Genomic DNA, 22,930 nt, shown 5'->3' on the forward strand with positions numbered 1-22,930 from the left:
GGCTCAAGAGGAAGTGGGTGGGCCTTGGAGGGGTATTTATAATCTGGGGAGAAAGACAGATCCTGATTAGCTAATGTCCACCTGTGTATATAAACCAGAGTCAGGAGAAAATATGTGTGCTCATTCTTGGTTTTGTTGCAGAGCAAACCAGACGTGGAGACAGGAGCTGCAGGAGGCTTATGGGCATACGAGGACTAAAAGCAGAAGACTATCCAGAGGTCCTTACTTCTTTCCCTGCGAAGAACCCGGAAAAAGAAACAGCAAGAGAATGAAGAATTAGAGAGAATCCTTCTGTGCAATTTATTTTTTCTTCATTATATTCTACCACTTTTTATTTTTGACTTTGAGCTGTGAGTCAAATAAAGGCAACATTTCTTTCAATTGAACTGCCTGTCTGGCTTCTTGTCACACAGTGATTATGACCAGTTTGTGGAGTTGGTGTTGGACAGCAGTGAGGATGGCTTGATGCACAGCCATCAACTTTGCCACTTGACTACTTCGGGGACCGATTTTGTACCCAGCGGAGGCTTCTGGGGCATCATTCACCCATGCATTCCCTACACTGGCCACAAGTTCTTTTTCCGTTTTGTTGTCAACATGGTAGGAACTTCCATCCACATAGACAGTGGGCATTCCCTCACACTGGTCTTCTTCATAGACTTTGTGTGGGGAATTAAGGTATGCCTCCATGTTGTCCTTAATTTTAAGACTTTCGTCCTTGAGACAGTTTTCTCTGGCACAATCATGCAAGTCGGCAAGACCTTTTGTGAGGGAACTCTTCTTGTTTCAGCCATATCTGACCTCCACAGGAAAGCCTTTCATTGTCAGAATCCAGGAAGTAATTCGGAAATTACTCACATTTCCGGCTCGGATTCTGTCACTTTGGAGATATTGCAGAGGCTAGTGTGGCGTCCACATTATGATGTGTTCCCCCTGGATAAACGGGTGGCAATTCTTCAATGCCCACACCGTTGCCAAGAGTGCCTTCTCACAATCGTTACATTTTTCCTCCACAGAGGATAAAATCTTACTCGCATCGGAGATTACTTTATTGACCTTGTCATGCTTTTGCTACAATACTGCAGTCAAGCAAGTATTTGAGAACCCTGTCTCCAAGAAGAACTCCTTGTTTTTGACAGGGTAAGGTAGGCAAGGCTCTTGTGAGAGGCTTCTTTTGAGCTGTCTTACTGCCTTGGTTCTTTCTGGACCCCACTCCCACTTGACCCCCCCTACAAAATATGGATCAGGGGTCTTGTGATCTCTGCGTAATCCTCAATGAACTTTATGCTGTAATTAGTTAGTCCAAGGAGGCTCCTTTGTTCCCGCAGAGTTGTGGGGTCTTTTAATTGCTGAAGTGCTTCCACTTTCTTTTCCTGGGGACAGAGACCCTGAGGAGTTATCTCATGTCCCAAGAAATTGACATGGGTTCTGCACCACTGTGCCTTTTGAAAGGAAATTTTGCTCCGGCAACCCTCAACTGTGTCAGAACATAACAGATCTCCGCTATGTGTTCCTCCACAGTTGAGATTTTGACTAAAACATAATCTACATAGGCCAGGTTACCCCTTTCAGCCAGGTCGGGCATGGCCTTGTGTAGAAAAATGTAAAATGAATTGCCAGAGTTGATGTATCCAAAGGGAGTCCGGGTCCATGAGTCCTGCTGCCCCACGAAGGTGAAAGCCAGCTTGTATTGGTCCTCCCTACTAACAGGTACAGTCCAGTACCCATTGGTCAGGTCAATGGCAGTGAATACCTTCGACCCCTGGATCTGCGCCAGCCCTTGTTCAATGTAGGTAAGAGGCCATTGGGAAGTATGGACCTGTTTGTTGAGCTCCCTTAGGTCAGCACAGAGTCTCCACTGGGTGTTTTGTTTCAAAATCCCCAGCACCGGATTATTGAAGGTGCTGTGGACTGGACAAATTATCCCACAGACTCAAGGTTTTTAATTATTTCAGTAAGGGACTCCATTGATGCGAGAGGCAAGCGATATTGCTTCACAAACAATGAAGTCATGCCAGTGTCCGTGGGAATTATTGTTGTGTGGATGTCAGTGCGACCACAGTCATATGAGTCCACAACAAAGAGATCTTGAAAATCTAAGAAAGCATGTTTAAATTTTTGCTTTTGCTCCAGAGTCTCACAGGCATCAGCTAGGTTGACTCTCTCTTCAACCATCTGCCTGAAGCCTGGAAAGACTTCCGTTTTGGCTATCTCAGCAGCTTCCTCCAGCTGGGTGGAGAAGTCCCTGGTCAGAGTGCTGCTTTGGACTGGTGGCTTCAGGTGGGGAAGGCAATCCTCATGGACTTGGAAGATCACCTCATCCCTCCTGACATCACAGGTGACATCTTCCTTACCATAAGGGCAGGAAGTATACACCAGGAAATTCCCCCCATACCAGGCAAAGATCTGGTCTGGTGTGTTATCGTCGCTATCATTGTCAAAACAGTCCTTGGGGATTGGTCCTACCAGTTCATTACCTAAATCTATGGAAAAATGTTGGTCATCAACCGCCATTCCAATAATAGTGCCTGCAGCCAGAGTGAAAGTCTTTAGGCCGCTGTTATCCACCCCTATTGGAATGGTTTTGTGTTCTATATTGACTAGTGGTGTTGGGTTTACCCCAAACCCTTGCTGTTGGAAATGGGCATAGTGATGAATATAGGCGTCAGGGTTTTTCAGCTTCTGTCCTCTTTTAATTTTCACTTCCAGTGAGAATTGTCGGATCTCTTCTGGGATGGGGACTTCCTCTCCAATCTGAATTTCAACTGCATAAGGCAGCAGTTGAGCTAACCTAAATGCTTTCTCTGGGTCATCAAAGTCCATGGGATTACCCGCTAATCGGGACCAAGCTTTGAAGTTTATTAGGTCCAAACTAATGGCAAAGCGATTGAGAATGTCACTGCCTAAGTAAAATGCAGCAGGGACATCTTGCACGACCCAACAATAATGGACTATGGTCTTGTTGCCTATTCACATTTTGAGAATACACCTGCTAGGCAGGAGATGTTTGGAAGTGGGTGTTTCCAGGTCTACTTCCCATTTGTCTATCAGTTTAAATGTGGGAATGTGGACGGATCTTTTGGGAGTTTGCGGAACATGGCTTCGCTGATGAAGCTCTTACTGTTCTTCACACACACTCGGGCAAGAGCAGAGTCCTTCCCTTCATTTAACTGAATAGGGATGAACAACTGCTCTCCAATTATCTGAATATCAGCCAAGCTTTGAGATGATTTTTCATCTTTGTGGACTATAGGAGTAGGATTTTCTGATTGTGAATTTGTAAATAATTTCAGAGTGTTTCCTTCCAGTGTGGAATGCCACCTTAGACTGGAAGGAAGGTTCATTTTCAGAAATAGAGAGGACTCCCTATCACCAGTTTGTTGTCCTACTGCAATTACTGTCACGTCTGGGATTTGACTATTCTGGAAGTGAAATTCTATTTGGTCAGGTTTTTGTTCAAACATGTGGAATGTGCCGTTTAAACTAACATGGTTGACGTCAGTTTCAATTTTATTGGTCGGCTAGTCTGGGTCCAGAGGACCTTGTTTACACAATCTATGAGGGGATGCAACCTACGCAGGATGTCATTCCCTAGTAAACAAGGTGTGCCCTCTGGAGTCACAACTATGACTGGGTGCTTCACCTTGTGTCACCCAATTTTAATGTCCAAATCCGCAGTCCCCTCGATGGAAATGTTCTTCCCGTTGAAGTTATGGAGTTGTCCAGGAAGACGGGTGAGAGGTATTTTGTATTTCTCCCCCCTTCCGAATTCAGTTGATCAAAGGCCCTTTTTGACAGAAGGGCAGCCTGGGATCCAGTGTCCACCAGTCCCATGATTGTAAATTTCCCCTGTATTTGGACCGTGCTTAGAATCCTCCTTCCTTCTCCTCAAGGGGGCAGAGGTAATGTACATTTTTGGACAACTTGTGGGTTAGTTTCTTGGCTTTGGATACTGACAGAAAGGTGATTTGGGCAGGATTCTATTTGGAGTCTTCGGAATCTGCAAGAAAAAGGTGACAGCTAGATGTGGGGGAAGTTTTGGGTTACCCTGGTTCTGATTCTGGGCTGCCCCCCTTTTTGGAGGCAATCACCAGGATGGGTTTGAACCAGAGATTTTTCGTGCTTGTGATCCTGGGGTTTGATGATGGGCGGTTCTAAATCGGTTCCCACAATTACCCAGTCTGGATTTGGATCCTTTGGGACCCATTTTTCTTTGGGAGGAGTTCCCCCATCCCTGAAGGAGAAGATCTTTTCCCCAGAATCTTCTGAGGAACCCTCTCCTTCATTATGGAAGATTTGTCCCTCCTCCTCAAAATGGGTATTTTTGGGCTCTTGATTTCTCCTACCCCACCCTCTGTTCCTTGGGTTGCAGATTGTCAGGGGCAGGAGATTTTGGTTCTGGTACCTAGGTTTCCAGGGGCTTTCTACAAGTGTGGAAGGAAGCTTCCTCCAAGGCTTTACACCCCCCTTCCCCTTGTGCCTCCTCACTGGGAACCGGTAGGTTGTCGGGGTTCTTCCCCCGTCATTGCTCTGGAGCACCAGATTCTGAGCACCAGATCCTGGATTCGAGGCATTCTGAGCCGCCGTGCTCATCTGGGGGTTCTGTTGAGCCCTCAGCATGCGACCCAGATCATGTGCCATGTTCTGGACCTGGCACTCTAGTTGGGACACCCGCTCTGGCTGGTACGGGGTCCTCATGTCTCCCCTGGGTTGATCCTGGGAAGGGTAGCTATCCCTTCTCCCAAAATACCCCAGGTTAGGGCAGTTTGGGTACCCCTCTACCCTTGGCCTCCCCTCTCCCGGATTGGGCTTTCTAGGCTCAGGAAAGTGGGGAAAGAAGGATGGGTTGTTTTGGGGAATGAAATTTGGCGCACACCTCGGAAAGAAATTTTGTCCAGTATTTGGGGAATTACTGCCCTCCTGGGGGAAGTGAGGAGGGAAGTTCCCTGGCTTTCCTGCTGTCTGGTTGGACCCTCTCCCCTTGGGCTGGAGGAGTCCGTACGTAACCCAGGATGGGTCTATTCCCCTTGTAGCGTGGGCTGATCTAGTCAGGGGAAGTAGGGGTCCAATTTGTGGGGCTGCCTCCCTGACTCCCTGTTTGTGATTGGGCCGAGGGCCTTCTGGGTTTGGGGTTGTTTGGATTCTGTGCGGGAAGGTTTTTAGGCCCCCCCATCTCCAGATCTAAAATGGGGGCAACCTTCACCTCTGCCACTTTAGCAGCAGCAGAGGTGTTAGTTGTTTTGGGCCTTTTGGGACTTTTTTTGTTTTCCAACAGCTTCTGCACCTAATAGAAGCGCGTTGCTTGTTCAATGACCCAGTCTAGTGATCTTTTCTCGTGAAAGTCCCTAACCAGCTGGGTCATAATATACTTAGGGAGAGCGTGAAAGAAAGTGTTTACAAATTCTTTGCTGTCAGTGTGCACCCTTCTAGTGGTCTGTGCAAAGGCGCATTTGAACTCTTGAACAAATTCTTGTGGAGCCTGGTCTTCTCGGCATTGTAAGTTATAGGCTGCCTTGCGAGCCTCTTGAGGATTCCTGTGAACGGAAAAATGTTTCAGGATGGCCGCCCTATAGGTGGACCATCTGGAATGATTCTGATCCTCCATCCCCGCAAAGTAGCTGGAGTACTCAGGAGAAAATGTCCACTTCACATGCTGAATACAGCTTTGGCTGTCCTTCAGATGGAAAGGGTCCATCATCTGTTCAAATAGCTCAAGGTGCTCCCAAACCGAATACATTGAATTCGATGCTCCTAATGGCTTTTATATGTTTCAGGGGATTCTTGAGCAAGGCCCTCTTGACTTTATTGGCTTTCTTAGATCGGGTCACCCTGGTCCACTCATCCTCTGACTCAGAGACACTGCTACGAGAGGTGGCTGTCTGGTCTTCCAGGCTCTCCTGGATTCTGAAAGCTTGGGACTGGCTGGCAGAATGAGGGGGCCTAGTTTATTGGGTCCTGTGGCACTCAGAAGAGTCTTCTGACTCTTCCTTGCTCCCAGGATTGGCTGAGTACCCCCCCCCACCACTGTCGTAGCCGGGAAGAGGTTTTTAATGTACCCTTAGTGGGCCTACCCTCATGAAATTCCCCACAAAATGTTACCGTCTGATCTCTGGATAAGTGATATTACTGAGGATCCATTTCTCTGATTCTCCCCTCATTGGAGTCTCCCTGATCAGACAAGATGGCCCTAGTACTTGGGAACCCATACATAGATGCCCGCCCATCAATTTCTGGAAGGTGCTGACCTATGAGCCCCATATTCCTCATTGGGTTGTAGTCTACCATCACCGTGGCCCTTGGCTCATATGCGCAAGTGGACATGGGGGTGGCAGAGTCCATGGAGTTGAAGAGATTAAAGTCTCTGTTACCAGGGTTCCTGAGGTTATGCTCAGGTGTTTCCTTCTCCCAGTGGATCTCATCTCTCTCAGCCCCTATTCCCTGTTTATATGCAAGAACCTGACCCTTTTGTTCTTCTATCAAGGCCTTACTAGTATCTATTAGTTGTTCCTGCATAGCTACCTGTCTATGGAGCCTGTTATTTTTCCCACAGAGAGCCTCATTATCTCTCTGTGCTTCCTGTGTCATTTTGGAGTATTGGGCCAATTTGTGCTGCATGAGGGTTACCTCCTGAGTCCTGTCCTTACTGGCCATTCTTTGCTAGAGCATCTCCCACCCTCCTGGTGTGCTCTAACAGCTTTTCGTAGTCTTTTTGGAGCTCACCCAGTCCGTGAAGGGCCAGTTGATTTTCTTCCATCTTGGTTTTTAAATAACTGACTTCGTGGCCTAAGGTGTCCCTTTCCTGAATTAGAGTACCCCTCTGTGCAGCCAAGTCGTCCCTTTCTTTTTTGAGTGCAACAGCTTTCTGGCGCTCTTCATCAAATTCAGTCTGGGAGTCAAGGTCTTTGAGAATTAATTTGTTATTTTCTTCTTTTATCTCATCAATCTGATTTTCCAGGGTGACTATTTGCTCTGCACAGGCTCTATTATAGTTAAATTGCTGTTCCAGCCTTTGTTGGCTCCGTAGTAGAGAGTCCAACATTTCTTGGCACTCTTTTTGCAGTACCAGTACTTTGGTTTCGTGTTCTACCTTCTCTTGCTGCAGGATATCCAGATCTCCTTTTACTTTTATCAGGTACTGTCTGGTTTCATTCTCTGATTATTGGCTCTTTTGTAGCCTTTGCTCTTCAGACTCCAAATCAGTTTGGGTTTTTCCTAATGATTGTACTTGCCTGTTTGCCAGATCTAGGTTTTCGGCATATTCTCCCTGTATTGCTCCAATGTGGAGGTACAGATATGCCGCTATTTTGGCAATTTTACTTTGCTCTTCTTTTACCTTAGGGGCCATGTACAATTCACTAAGTGCCATGTGTAAGGGACCCTGATCCTGCCATTTATCTAATCCTGCGGCAATGGCTTGTTCTTTGATTTCCTGCAACCAAACATTCTGATCCTGCTCTGTCCATTCAGCCCTGACAAATAATTTGTGCAGTAAGTGTTCTTTTGCCATATTAATTTCTACTGGGATCGCCATTCCGGAAATATTAATTTCCTTTCTGACTTACAGGAGTTATTTTCTTTTTGCAAAACAGGCCAACTCCTTAGAGTGTTTCTATTGAAGGGTGTTTGTACAGTGTAGCACAGTATGGTTGCCCAACAGGGTTTATGTACCCCGTGAGTTAGCACGCTGTATTAGACTGTCACAAGTGGTTTTTCTAATTCAGAAATCTCGTGACGAGCCCCCAATCTGTAAGAGGTTTCAATCCGGCACTTCACCTATGTCAACACTTAGCGTGTAATGCACAACTGAAATCCTTATTTATTTACTTGAGTCTAAAATTTATTTTATTCTGAGCGATGTACCACTTATATCACGCCTCTCTCTTGGAACCCCCCGGTCACACTGAACCAGGAATCAGGCTGGTTTGCAAAGTTAAAATATTTATTTATTTAGTTCACAATATAATCACACTATGTTTAATGGGAATACAATGATCATCAATGGGGTGATGTAACACTAAGCAATCTCGTTAATCACAAGGTGTAATAATGAGCAAAAACAATTCAGAACAAAAATAATACTTTTGTGTGTGTGTTCAAATCAAATAGCAATGTGGTTACTATTTCCCACCGCACACCCCCCAAACTCCACAATAGGCAATGTAAAGAGCTAGGAGGAGAGAGAACAGGTTTCAGGAGTGCAGAATTCAAACAAAATGTCAATCCCAATTTCCCCCCAGCAAACACAAGAGAGAAACAGAAATGAGTGGCAAACTGTCAAAATGGTCTTAAAAGTTATCTCGGAATGGATTGGGTAAAACACTAAATTTGGACTAAATTGCTGAAATTGTTTAAATTCTGATGGAAGCCACTGTATATAGTTGCAATATATACTAGCAATGATTTGACACTAATAAGCAATGTGAAAACTTAAAACTGAGGTCGGGTGCAATTGAAAGCTGTTTTACACATTATAGAAATTTCCTAAAACAAATTTCACGGCAAACTTTTCCATGAGCGGTTATCGCGATTGTGGAAGAACTATAAGATTTGAGATGCGGTTTTTGGTTCTATGGAAAGCTTGGAATGTTAGCTACAAGCAGAAGCATACATTTTGAGAAAGTTATGGATGTTTTAGCGGAGGTTGTTTTTCTGAGATAGGCGCAATAAGAGAAAACAGGGATGCACTTTCAAAAGACAGACAGGATTTCTTTATACTAGGGGATGACTATGAAGAAGCAAAAACCACACAGAAGTTCAGCCACTAGTGCAGGGCGCCACTGGATCCAGGCGACTGCCTGCCGAGGAGCTCGTCTTCTTCAGATGAAATATATGAGCGCAAAGATATTTAACAATACTAGTACCGAAGGAGATAGTAGGGATAATATAGAGAGTTCCGGCAATTCAAAAATATTTCTAACAATGCAGTTCTGAATATAAGAGATGGGTTTAAAACAGGGGTTACTATGGACAATACATATGCTAGTGACACAGTCCTATACTATGGATACTCACTATATATCTTTGAACAGAACCGTCAGGAATTCTGGATGGGAATTCTGCTGGGCACACTGGACTGGACAGGCTGCTGGGCACACCAGACTGGACTGGGTCTGCAATGGCTCTGGTCACAGCTATATGGTTACAGCACGACATAGCACGGCACAGCACAGCGCAGCACAGCACAGCAAAACGGGATTGGATCTTTTTGTTCTGGTAATAATTCTTTTAGCAGGAAAGCAGTTACAGCACAGCCCTGCTGTTTCTTTTGTTCCCCTTAGATTTTGTGGGATTCTTTCTGGTCCTGGAAACTCATGGCCTAGTTGAAAATGGTTCAACTAATAGAATGGGCCATTCTGCTTGCCAAGTGTCTGGAGTCAGGAGCAAGGAATATGGATGGATCTGCTTCAGGGTGCTTCGCCAGGATCAGGATAGTGGGTGAATCTGTCTGTCTTTCTAAGTCCTCAGCTTTCTCTATTTATGCATATGGAAAAGGGGTGTGTGTGCTGGATTATTCTAAGCGTGCCCCTAGGCAGGCTATAGGTTACAGTCTCTTCACTCCCTTGACTGGAGAAGAAAACAAGGTGTCACCAAGATGATGTGGGTTTATGAGTCAGAGAATCCTCCCCTTGTCCCTTTGAACATAAAATCTACTGTTGGTAAAATACATTTTTACATGTGTGCGATTTGTATACCAACATATATAAATCACATATTTTGTGTAGCATCTACTTTTCCAATCCCCATCGCTGTAGGATCTTGGGTCTGCTTTTGACAGAATTCTGCCCTTTTTGGCCGGAACACAATAGCTAGTTTATACAAAAATGTGTACAAATGTGCACATTGTATAGGGGCATAAGCGTGTGACGTTTCATGCTTTTGACATAAATACATTTGCTGTAAAACCATAATTTCCCCTGTTACTTCCCAGAACATAGCACAGAGTTATGGTGCCTCTTAAAATGTGCAGCCTAATATTAGGTTCACAAGTCTGGGGTGTACATATTTTTCACAAGTTTACACAGTTAATTATCAGTCTTTTTAGAAAATGTGCTTTTTGTCCTTGTGAATCAACAAATGGTTGTCTGTCCCCGCCTCCTTCTCCTTCTGGCAGCTCAGAACCAAACTCCACCCCCTTCCTTCTGGGAGAGGCCATTTATCTAAACATCACAGAAGCCTGATTTCCTGGTGGAGTGGAGCAGGAGGGAAATGCCCGGCCTTTTTGAGGGAAAGCTGTGGAACTGGTTTGAGCCTTAATTTAAATGGAATTATGTTAAAACATGTTTACTTGGTTTAAAACAAACTTGCAATTTTCAAAACAAACAGCTAGAACATTTATACCAGCTTCTAAACCATGGGCTGTGAAAATGTACAACCTAGGTTACTCCTAATAACAGGCTACTCAGTTTTCAGATATTTGATTTCAGTTGCACATGTTTAAATCTTCTGATGCAAGCTACTGACAGCTGTCCACAAGCGGCCGGAGGTACTGCACCCAGATTTTGACAGATTTCACAGGCAGGCACCTTTTTGCTGTGAATATGATGATAAATTCAGCTTTTCTCGACATTGTCTGTTCATAATGATATCTTGAATGAAGTGACTTGTAGCACGCAACAAGAATATTGGATGTTTGATGGTGTTTTGTGCCGGCATTCTGCAGTTTCAGCAACCAAGAAAAAGGATTTAAGAGCAAATTCTGGATTTCTTTCAGCAAACACTGCTTTTCATGCAGTCTCCATTTTTACTTGTTGGGCAGCCCAGTGACATGTTTCAGCAGTGCGGTCTCCGTTCCACCAATGACAACATGCATGATAGATTTGGCAGCCATCTTTTCGTGTTGCAAAGAACAATTTCCATAGGTTTTGGCACACATAAGGGTTTTTTGGGGCCATTTTGATACTTCTGGCACCATCAGCACACAGTGATGCTGCAGGGCAGAGCATAAGTGGGTTAATACATCCCACACAGGACCCATTCAACACAAACAGGACCCACAGTGCTTCCTTTGATTATAATCTTAAACTTCGGTCCACTGTCCTGTTGCATCAAACCACTGTTGCTCTGGCTCCAGCAGGTAGATCACCAAAGTTGAAGTGTTCAAACATTTCTGAACAGCACCGTGAATAGCCAGGATCTTATCTTGAACCAGCCCCAAACCTTGACTTGAACTGCGGGATTATCATCTCACCCATCGACTCAATCCAGCAGTAACCATAATACCCATAATTACTGTATATATATATATTTTTACTAATACTGATATTGCTTAGAGCCTATGTAAATTGTCTGTATTACGTGGTTGCGTATTATTGTAAATGCACATTTTTTACAAAGGGTTTTTATTCCTATAATGTATACCTATGGGTATTTTGATGACCCATTTCAAAGGTTTTCACGTCAACTCTTCCCATAATTTATATCTGCTCAGAACACATGGAGACCATATAGGAAATAGTACAGGAGACCCAAATCTGCTGTGACAAGTCATTCCATCTCCTTTAACAAGCCACACGTGGAATAACCTACCAATAAAGGAGTAGGCAACTTAACATTAAACACTGGTTTAACACAGTTTCACATTTCCAGGATCAGAGAAGGAGCAGTAGACTTGTTGCTCTATGTAAAGCAACTTCACGGAATCCTGGCTCAAGCACAGTTTGGAAGGCAGCAGCACTCTCAACATCGTGCCATTCAGCCTGTCCTGATGTCACTATCCCGTATAACCAATCAGCCTGCACCCCAGTCCCCTAGGAATCCTATCAGTCTGCCCACAATCTCCGGTAGACAGCTTCTCAGCCTCTTCCAAGCCTTCATGAGGACTCGTAAAACTGTGCCTCAGCCCAGCCAGTTAGCCTATTAGCCTGCAACCCAGCTGCCCCAAACGTTGCACTAGGATAAAAAGAAGTTTCAGAGAGGGTACACACACCCCAGCTGTCCTACTTAGATCTTACATATTGGCAGGTCTTGATCACCTATTGCCTGGGCCTGCTGACCATCTTCAAGCTTGTATCAGAAATTGAATTATATATTTTAGCCCTACCAGTTGACCATAACAATTTATCCTCACTTGTTGAAGGTACTCTGAATGCTCATTTCAGCAAACTCTTGCCCTGGCACATGGCTTCTCTCAGCTCTCTTTCTTCTACATAATCTGAAAGTTATTGACAGGCGGTAAGGGTTTTACGATGGCGTAAACAGCGCCGACCCTTACCGCCTGAGTACGAGGTCCCTTAGCGCCATGGCGGATTTAACACCTGCTTTTAGCAGGTGTTAAAATCCATGGTGCTAAGGGACCATGGAGTTAATTACGCCACCGTAATTTACGGTGGCGTAATTAACGCCTTCCCCACTCCCATTATGCCCTATGGGGCAAAAATGGGAATGGGGAAGGGTAAATGGGGATTGGGGACTTACCGCCCCGCCAACCTCGGAATGGGGCGGTAAGTCCGCCAACCACCATGGCGTAAACGTAGTTTACGCCATGGTGGTAAAGTCACGGCCCAGGCGGTAACGACGCCTGGGTCGTAATGAGGCCCCATGTTAGATGGATGGTCCACCACTTCTCCTACCACATTGATCATGAGGCACCTAATCCTATGAAGGCACAATAGTATGCAATAGCGGGAAGGTTTCCACACATAGGTTGTGGCTATGAACTGCACACACATGATACTTGTGCTGCTCAGGTGGGAGAACAGGTATTCCAAAACAAACTCATTCAACACTCCATCACTATACAAATGGTATGTGATGAAGATGGTGACAGGAGCTGGCCTCTTGCTCTACCCTTCCTCCACAGAGGTAGCACAAACATCTTCCTCCCTTCAGAAGTCTTGGCGCTCATTCTTGTGTATGTGTGGGACACCGCAACCCCCATGGTTAAAGAGGGTTAGGGTGCATTGATTTTGTTTTGTATGGGCTTGGGGGTTATAGTGTAACTGGAAAGAGTACTAGGTAGAGGTTATGGATAGGTAAGGGGGAAGTCAGGGAAGAATTGCTCCTGATGTCTGCTGTGACCCTCCATGGAAAATGGTACACCCAACCAGCACACATACAACTCAGAAGAGGGCAGGATAGCGCACTGAGGAGCCCAATGACTCAGGCACTTCACTTAAGACAATATTATAAGCAACGTAGAAATGCAAGCACCCACTGTGTGGTTCAATAAACAGCATTGTTAATACAAGTGTATATCATGCATTTAGTTACATTGAAAAGGCATGATCCACCTTTACATTCATGCAAACAGCGAGTTAGTCATAATATAAACATAGAGGCACATAGCTCGCTTTCATAGAGCTCCAGTTTTGAATTGTCGTTGAACTCATTCAGATCTGGTAGTCAGAACAATAGGAAAATAAGGGTACAATTAAGCTATTTTCCGTTCTAATTGCAGCATGTATTTCCTCATAAATTTTCACTGGATCCAGTGTAATATTAGAGGGCAAGTGGAAGAGCACACATAGGTTAAACAGGTGGGGGCCATCCCCTACAGTGTTCTGTGGTCACTAGGCTTTTCTCTCAAACTGTCTCCCAAGTATGTTTTTGTGCCCTCGTTCCACTTATCTTTTGGAAAGAAGGGCCTCAATAGGGTCCCGCAAGGGAATATTGCAGGTGATTTGTGGAACTTCAACAGGGTGTGTTTGTCCAGGTCAAGACAGGAGCTAGAGCACAAGCAGCGTGTTTGCATGCTGTACATGCATATGTCACTCTTGTTGGCAGGGTTACCTGTTGAGTAGTCTTTGCCCAAGGCCTGCTCGGAAGTGCGGTTCCCACGCCGGTTGCAGATGTCTGGTGCCCATTTCAGGTTCCTTGGTGCAGGCATCTACAGGCAGCACAATCATGACACTTGACATGCCCAGGCCAGGTGTGGCTCACATATCACATATTTGCTTCACTCTTACACACAGGGGCACACCAAGCCCTTTCACTGGCTTCTTGGATCCTCTAGGCCACTGGTCCCTGTTATATGGGATCTACACATGTGTGTGTGTGTGTGTGTGTGTGTGTGTGTGTGTGGCAGATTTCCCATCTCCAAGCATGATTCTATGATCATAGCTCAGAGAAACTTGATGAGCGTCATTGAAGAATTACCTCAATGCCAGACATAGATGGTGAGTGTATACATGAAACCCTACAACCTCACTAATGCTTGTCATCATAAACTTGCCATGCACTGTTGACAAAAAAAACTTAATGTATGCATATTTGCCCAAATCAAAGTAATTTATCATCATGTGGCACTTTCACGTTGCATGGTCACAATAATTAACATGCTCATTACATGAAAAGTGAACCATAAGGGGAGATCAGCCATTACTACATCTGAAGCACATGAATGACCATCACACACCTCTTCCTCACTCCCATATGATGCTGGATACATCATGTGCCCTACATAATGTGCCCTATTCTCATGACACAACTACAATTCTACAAACACCTAGACCCACAAACAATTGAGCAGACATTTCATGTCCTAATAGACTACATGCAGTGTATTTTACAGGACTGACGGTGCATTTGTGCAATTACTGAAGGTCTGCCTCAATGTGACCATGTGTTGCATGCTGCACACCATTTGCTTTTTACACAACATGCCAAAGCCTGATCTGTTCTAAGATTGTCACAATGGTGGCTATGGGTCTGGAAATCAAGAAGAAGGGCTCTGCCAATACAATGGGGCTTTTTCAGTGTGGTGTGTAAGGAACTCATGGTGGCAACAGTAAAGACAGACACAAGTGATCACAGTTGAAGGCTGTTTATTAAACTTTGAATGCTGGATGGAAAAATGCCTAACCTAAACCTAAATCTAAATGGGAGCAAGCTTCGACCATCAAATGAAAAATAAGTCAGTCCTTGTGGTGGCTTGTTAAAGTAAAAACGGCCTATAATAAAAAAAGACTATTGCCATATCCTTACAACTAATTACAATAAGAGTGTGGTATGGGGTTTTCATTATAGAAAGAAATGTTCAGAAATAATAAGTCAGGATGTGATTGTCAGGGGATACCATCCCTATGTTTTGAACACGAGACAATGTGGATCTCCTGAGCACAGCACACACTTGAGCTTTTCCAGCACTAGTCGACAATTCAGTATCAGCTATCAGGTTCTTCAATGGCTAAGTCTCTTTTCAGTAAAAAGTCTCTTGGCTTGGAGGGCCTGATGTATTTCGACAACCAGACACAAAGTTCTGTTCCACATATACTTTGGGTGAAGGCTTCATTCCTGGGTCCCACTCTTCCAGGTGTAAACCCATTTCAAGTCATATTCAACAAATCAAATAAATAGTTCCTTTCTCAATGAACTTTGATTGATGACTTTCCACGCCGGGATCTCCCTCTTTCGGGCTCGGACCCCTTTCAAACGTCAACGTCCTTTCTTCGGGTTCACTCCTGTTAACACACTGTTCATGGGACTTCAGACTTTGTCCCTTCTTGTTAGCATCCCTCTGCTGGGTTTACTTTTGCCAACCTTTGTAACACACTGTTCATGCACTCATTTCACCAAACGGGATTCATTTCCCTTTCTTTCACAATCATCTGTTGGCCAAAGACTTTCCACGGTACAGAGGATTTTACAAGATTCCTGTAGGACCACTTTAACCTCTCTTAGCCACTTCCCAATGCCTTCTTGTTACGTTAGTCTCTACAATCGGGTAATCCCCCAGAGTTTCCAGTGTGAGCACCCACGTGGTGCCAGATGCCTCTGTTGCTGTACATTTCCCCGTCTTCTATCAATCGTTTCTTTAAATGTTTCAAAGTTCAAATTAGCCATTTGCTACTTTTTGTTCAACATAGTTCGGTTTCTTATCGACTATCCCTTTGACCTACCGGCTGTAATGAACCGATTTGCTTTGCTTCTCTTTGGAGTCAAGGTTGGTACCATTGAGACAAGCACCTCTCCCCGGCTTGGTAATCAACAGAGGAGGGTCTTGTGTACCGCTAACACCTGCTGCAACACACGCTGGCTATTGTTTGTGGTGTTATGTTTCCATCTGCAGAGGTTTCACTGGCCTTGATTGGAAATGGCAGGTCACTTCTCTCCTTGTCACCACTCGGTATGTGCTGTCTTTTGCCTCCTCTTGAACTGCTGTGCTGAGTAATCTCTCACATTGTGCAGTTTGCCTTGCTCGTCCTGTGATCTCGTGCTCTACCTTTTATCCCTGTGGGGAAAGGAAAGGGCTGTTAGGTGTGTGTGATTCTGGTCAGTTGTCTGGCTTTGCCTGACCCTTGATTTGGGACATGCCAGGTAAACGGCTCTCATGTAAGTCTGTATTCTTTCATGTTGTGCGAAAATGTTTGCGTGGGAAAAGGTGGTGGGGCAGTGTTTTGGATATCCTCAGTGGTAGGATGGGGGAAAAGTTGTTGAAAATAGGGCAATACCGCTTCTCACCCATTGTTGTCCCACTCCTAAGGACCCCCCCTTTTCAGGTGATCCTCCTTCATTGACCCACCCCTATGAACTGGATCCAATAGCAATGGCCATGTCCTGGCCACCTGGATGACGGATCCCCGGGGACAAGCTAAGGAGACACCTTCAGGTTTCTCGCAGGTGGCACCAGAAGCAATCTATTTTTTACTGAGGCCAGTTCATCACTAAAAAAAATAACCCTCTCCAAATCTCACTCCTCACAGCCCATCCGTGAACATGCATCACAGCAAATGACTACACCGAATTTGCAACAAAATATAATCTATTAAAATGTGGATAAGCGGGACAATTGCTGCTGCCCCACTAGAGCGAGTTGAAAACATTCAAAAAGAAACAATATCCAGACAAGTCCCAACATGAAACAGACTTCCAGATTGGGCATACACAAATCAAGAGTCAAAGGGGGTTCAAAGGAAATCCTGGGTGATGAAAATCCAATGCAATTAAGGTTCGAAAATGGAATGGGGAAGAAAGACATTTATTTAGAGAGAAATAAAAGAGGAACGTTACTTCTCTAGCTGTGGCCGCTTGACCTTTGGGAGCTCGTTGTTGAATGTATAGGGGCAATGAAAGAACCCAACAACAGATCAGAGGCAGTATGAAGGATGGAAGGCAGAATGCTATGCTGGAGACAAAACAGATAGGTGGCTGAAAGGAACTGTGGATGTAGAGCTAGTGGTAGACTCTGTCCCCACAAACCTATTCATCTGGGAATGTGTCTTCTCCTGGAAAAGCAACAACCAAGTCAAGTTAATCTGCAGTGGAATATGGCACAGGGTGAAAACCACCATCTAGTGGCAGAGTATTGAAAGCTACCATAGTGGCAGAGTGTTGAAAGCTACCATCTAGTGGCCGAGTGTGGCATTGCTGAGGGCCATGCGGTGCACCTTTGTAGTGGAGACATGAGCAGCATGTTAGGCAGCTGTTGTGCTTGGAGGATTGCTTTCAGGTGAGTATCCTTCCCAGCCAATGGGTAGATCTCTGCACATCCTCATGCAGCTGCACAAGCCAAGGGACCATGCCCACGACCTGTGCAGATGCAGCTTTGCAGCTATACTACCCATGCTCACTTGAGCATGGGTAGATTAGCTCAGTGGCAACACGCTCGTCTTAAAAGCAAGACAATGCAGATCATCACAGGTTCAAATCCCGGGTCTGAGCTTAGAAACCTCTTCAGTGTTTATTGCATTATAAAAAAAATGTTTAATTATAAATGCCCCAAATCATCCTTGGCCCCAGCGTAACCTCCCAGAGCTTCTACTGCAGCTGTAACTAAATCTGTTGCTGAGGAGGACAACTCTCGGGCCAGTTGAGTATCATCCCTGGTCACAGAAACGTTATCTGCTGATGCAGCGACAGCAGATGCGGATACAAACTGCTGTCTGGCAAAATGAGAATCCTCCATGACCTGACTGTAGACCTCTGCTGATATTGAGGAGCTCTCTTGGAGGCGAACATCCTTTATTGCTGCACCTAGTAAGTCCTCCCTTATCCATGTTGCTGCCTCCAAGTCAACTTGCACAACATCCAGGGACCGATGGACCTCTCCCTTTAATGGCCCGAAAAAGGAAAAGGCATCCACCAGTTCACTGAGGATGTATTCCTCAGAAGTGGTTGCACTCAGGCAGCTGGCACTGTGAGCAATAAATGAAATGTTTAATGAAGATAAAGAATATAGTGATGTATAGTTAGTATGTGTTTTGTAATTATGATCACATCTTTTTGACCATGCAAAGTTCACAAAGGAGGATTTGTTTTGGCAAACACATTTCGGACCCCATGGGCCTTCATCTGGGCAGACGCTAACGAGCATGCACAAGATAGATGTTACAATGAACTAAACAAAGGAAATCTATAATCTATAACATACATACCTGCCTGAAAGGTCTGTGAAACAAAAAGGTCTAAACATTAAAACAATGATGGTCAAAAACATACGTCCTAGTAAAACCAGGTTTTGCATGATAGACGTATATGTACATTGGTATACTCGTACCTGTTGTGCTTTTTGTCAAAGGCAAAACAATACACAATATAAAAGTATTTGAATCATGAGTGGCTGCCTAGCATAAACACACGAGGGGAGTTGGAAATAAAACAAAATAGTGAGAAATACGAAAACAAAAATAACTATAATGCGGGGTCAAAGATAGATATTATGTATTATGTATTATATTGTATAATGTATTATATCCATTATGAGGTACACAGCACCGACTCTCCAAAGAGTCCTAAAGTGCAGCAGAGAAACTGAAATTAGGAAAAAGCATCTGGAAAATTCTGTGACTAACATGTTAAAAACTGCTAATAAAAAGGTAGCATACACACTATGTGTGATGACGTCATCGAGCTAACCTGCAAAATTAAAATTAATACAGAAACAGTTACACTGTACATAAATTCCTTGACAGGAGTGAACAAATGGCATTAAAACTGTCCTTATATGAAAGGTTAGATTTTCAAAAAATATAGAATTTACATCACAAGAACTCCATTATTCCTGATATTTTGAGTTTTCTCAGAATGTCTAGAGTGACTGTAGGTGGAGAGTGACCCTACTTCTCTACACCTGCTGTATCTGCTCTAGAACTCTTCATTAGGAGGCAGATCTTTGACTCCCTACAATGTATAAAACAAAATAATTTCAATATAAATATAAAACCTTTACTGTTGGAGAACTTGCAGCAAACATAACACGCATGAGGCACTGTACAAGTCTGCAAGCATGCTTTGCTCCAGCGTTTACATTAATTGGAGAAAGAAAGTAGACATCAGGAAGAACACCACCAGCCTACATTTTCCTAAATACACCAGCATGTCAAGCTGAAGATTGACAGCAAATACAGGCAGCATTCAATAGAAACCTGTTGAATGCTTCGTGAGCAGTGTGGGCGCAGCCTACAGGAAAGAGAATCTGTGGAAGTTTCCTCAGTGACTCCGAGCATCCTGAATGCAGAAAGTTCATCGACAGAAACAGATAGTAGGCCAACACCTGCACTGGTGCTTGATGCCTATGCACTGGACCCTTCATCGATGGGAAGGCATGATAACTCCTTACAGTATGGTACAGCATACCATCTGTCTGACCAAATCACTTAGCGAGTTGCCGTTGAATTGCTACCCAGTCTCCCAGCGTGTGTAGTATGAGGCGGTTTTTAAAGCTAGAGGGGTTACTTTCTCTAACCACAGGAGAAACCTTGCAGTGCAGCGTATAGAAAAATCAGCATTTGCAAAAATAAACAGTCACTTTATTGAAGAAGACTATAGAATAATATCTACCCAGAGACAACACAGCGCTTGGATGATTACAGCGATTTGTTATCCGGTATATGTTAGGCTCCTAAAAGTGAAATGGTGGTATTTTGTGGTGCATGGACATGGGAATGTATTAGTAATTGAGAGTCCCTGACCATTTGCTGTGATAAGCAGGCTGATGCCTAATGTGTAATGGTTTTTGATCGAAGTTTTGTCTCATGGTGATTGCACCAATTATCATAGGTTTTCTTACTCTCCCAGAAGGGCATAGCCACCTTTTATGGTTCTCAGGTTTTTTCACAAAGCACACCCACCCACTAAGGTTCTTGGTATGTTGTTTCCCCCCACAGGTCACATACACCACCTCCCCCCACAGGTCACATCCACCCATTGCGGTTATGGTCCTGATTCATAGAAATATTTGCCTTTGAAACGGGGATCTGTGTGACAATCTGACCGCAAATCCCTGTTTAACGAATGGGAATTTGCGGGCAGAATGGCACGCACATTCTCAGTTTACACGCAGATAATTCAATGAATCAGGGCCTGAAGTTTTCTCTTTTTTTTCTTCACAATTTGCAGCACCCCACTAAGGTTCACAGCTTTTTTTTTCTCACAAACCGAGGCCATCACTTAAAGTGCCCAGCTTTTTTGACAGGGCAGAGCCACCTCTTAAGCGCCTCAGATTTTTCAACTGAGCACTACAACCCACTAGTGTTGTCAATGTTCTTTTTCTGGAGAACATAACCACCCACTAATGTTCTGTTTTTTTTTTTTTGTTTTTTTTTTCACAAGGCAGAGCCGCCCACTACATTTCTCCAATTTTTAAACAGGACTCAGCTACCCACTAATGTTCTCAGGTTTTCTTTGTTCACATGAAACAGTAAAAAACTACATTTCTGTCCTTTGTTTCCAATCGCAGAACATCCCACTAATCTTCTCAAAATCTCACCAGATTTTCCACAGATATTTGCACCTCCCCCTGTGGGGGTTTCCCTGTGAGGTCAGTTCTTCCTCCATGACTGACTCATTCTTTGCTCCTGCACAAAGCCAGGGAATGGTGCTGGAGATCCATGACTGACGCCAAATTATACACCACCATTATGTAGTCCAGCTCTTGCCAGCTAATAGACTGTCTGTAATAATGCAGAATGTACTTCCATGCTTCATATTGTAGTCATAGGGGTCCTGTCTGAAGATGGGTACTGCCAGTGGTGCCCCACCTCAACCACTTGTAGGGGTGGCACCAGCAACAGATGGCTGCCACTGCTCATACTTAGGTACGTCAGGTATGACTGCTCCTCCGCAGATAATATCCCTCTACACAGATGACACTCTGTTGTACGTCCGAGTTCCTGAGACTAACCTTCAGCCAATCATGGCCGATATCCACACTTTTGCAAGCTACTTTGGATATAAGATCAATATATCCAAATCCAAACTATTCCCGCTTACCCCGGCCACTGGAGACTTATCCAATATTAGTGGATTCAAATGGTCCCCAACGCAGGTCTGCTATCTGTGTATAGTTGTGTCCAGAAACAAACAGACACTATATGCAAAGAATCACGAGGAATACTTGCAGACACTCACAGCCAAACTTCATCTATGGTCTAAACTCCCGCTTTCCCTATATGGCTGGATAGCGCTTTTAAAAATGATTGTTCTTCCCAAACTGTTGTACTATTTTTGTAATGTCCCCATCTGGCCGGGCAAGGCATTTTTTAAGAAGCTCCAATTGTTAGCCACGTCATTTATGTGGGGTGGTGGTACGACAAGGATGAAATGGGTCGAGATGGTAGAGCCATATTTGAGTGGTGGCTTGGCCCACAAGATTATGAATTATATTATCTGGTGGCCCAAACCCAATATGCCAAACATTGGTTTAATCCGGAAGATAAAGCCACCCCTGTCACTATTGAGAAATACGCAGCTTCCCCGACCGATCTACGGCCTGTCATCTTCGACCCCAGCCAAAGGGACTTGTGCGAGTTCGACCCCATCAGCACGATGGCCCAGGCATGGTCTAAGATATATGGGAGAATCAGAGTTGCGGTCCACTACGACCCTGAGGTCCCACTCTGGCAATTTCCCGGTATCTCCCCCACTTTCGATAAGACAGTGCAAATGACATGGGATCCATTCAGGAAATTACTAATGCGATTCATGTACCCTGGGGGTACCTATGTAAGCCTAGATTTTGTGAACACTGTGTGGGCGGGGGGACAACGCAGACAACTTTAGTTTTACGTATGAGGGCTGCGTTTGCAGTGAAATGGCCATCGTTTCCCACCAAACCCGCCACACATGAGTGTATGAGTGTACACGGGCCATGACGGCAACCAGTGGGGAGAGGAAGGGAATTTCCAACCTATACTTTCTAGTGCAGTCGCACTCCAACTCTTTAAATGGTATGAAAGCGATCTGAGAGACTGACATGGGAGTAACGCTAAGCGAGGAGTAATTGCTCATATATGGCCAGTTTACCAAGTCCGTGTCTCTGAACTCTAGTCTACGACTGATACAATTTAAGATCCACAACCATCTCCATTACACCACTGCAAAGGGGAGTGCTTGAAATGTGGCACTCCGAATACTGGCACATTCCATATGTACTGGGCATGTCCGCTGATAACTGCATTCTGGGGCTCAGTTGCCAATTTCCTTGAAAAGATCATGCCAATCCATGCATCATTATCCCCTTTTAAATATTTGTTCGGGGATACTGGCAAAGTAGCGGAGATCACTAGATGACTATTTAATGTAAATTGTATTGTTGCAAAACGATGCATATTGAAATGCCGGAAATCTGTAAATGTTCCCTGTCTTCTTGATGATTTTGTCCGTGATCTCACATTAGTTAATGAATCTCAGGAAAAATATGTGTTAACTGTATCTGCTACTTGCCGACCCAAGGACATCTGAGCACCATACAGGCACTTCCTACGTACCACATCATCTGATAATGACTCTTCCCCCTCATCTACGCCATGATTTACAGTCTTGCTTCTGCTGAATATGTTAGCATTGCTATGTCATATTGATTGTGATGTACCTGTGATATGTTGGTGCCACTACGACTCTAAATGAAACAAAGTTTGAAAATTGAAAAAAAAGTTATATGGATATGCTTCCTTCAACAATATGACTTAAAGTGTAACAAGTCTTTCTTACCCTAAGGACACAAACAGCTCAGATAGGCAAATCCCATATGCTATGCTAGAATATGCAGATCATG

The sequence above is a fragment of the Ambystoma mexicanum genome, chromosome 8 (genome assembly GCF_040938575.1).
Source record: "Ambystoma mexicanum isolate Mex_15411 chromosome 8, UKY_AmexF1_1, whole genome shotgun sequence".
Lineage (NCBI taxonomy): Eukaryota > Metazoa > Chordata > Amphibia > Caudata > Ambystomatidae > Ambystoma > Ambystoma mexicanum.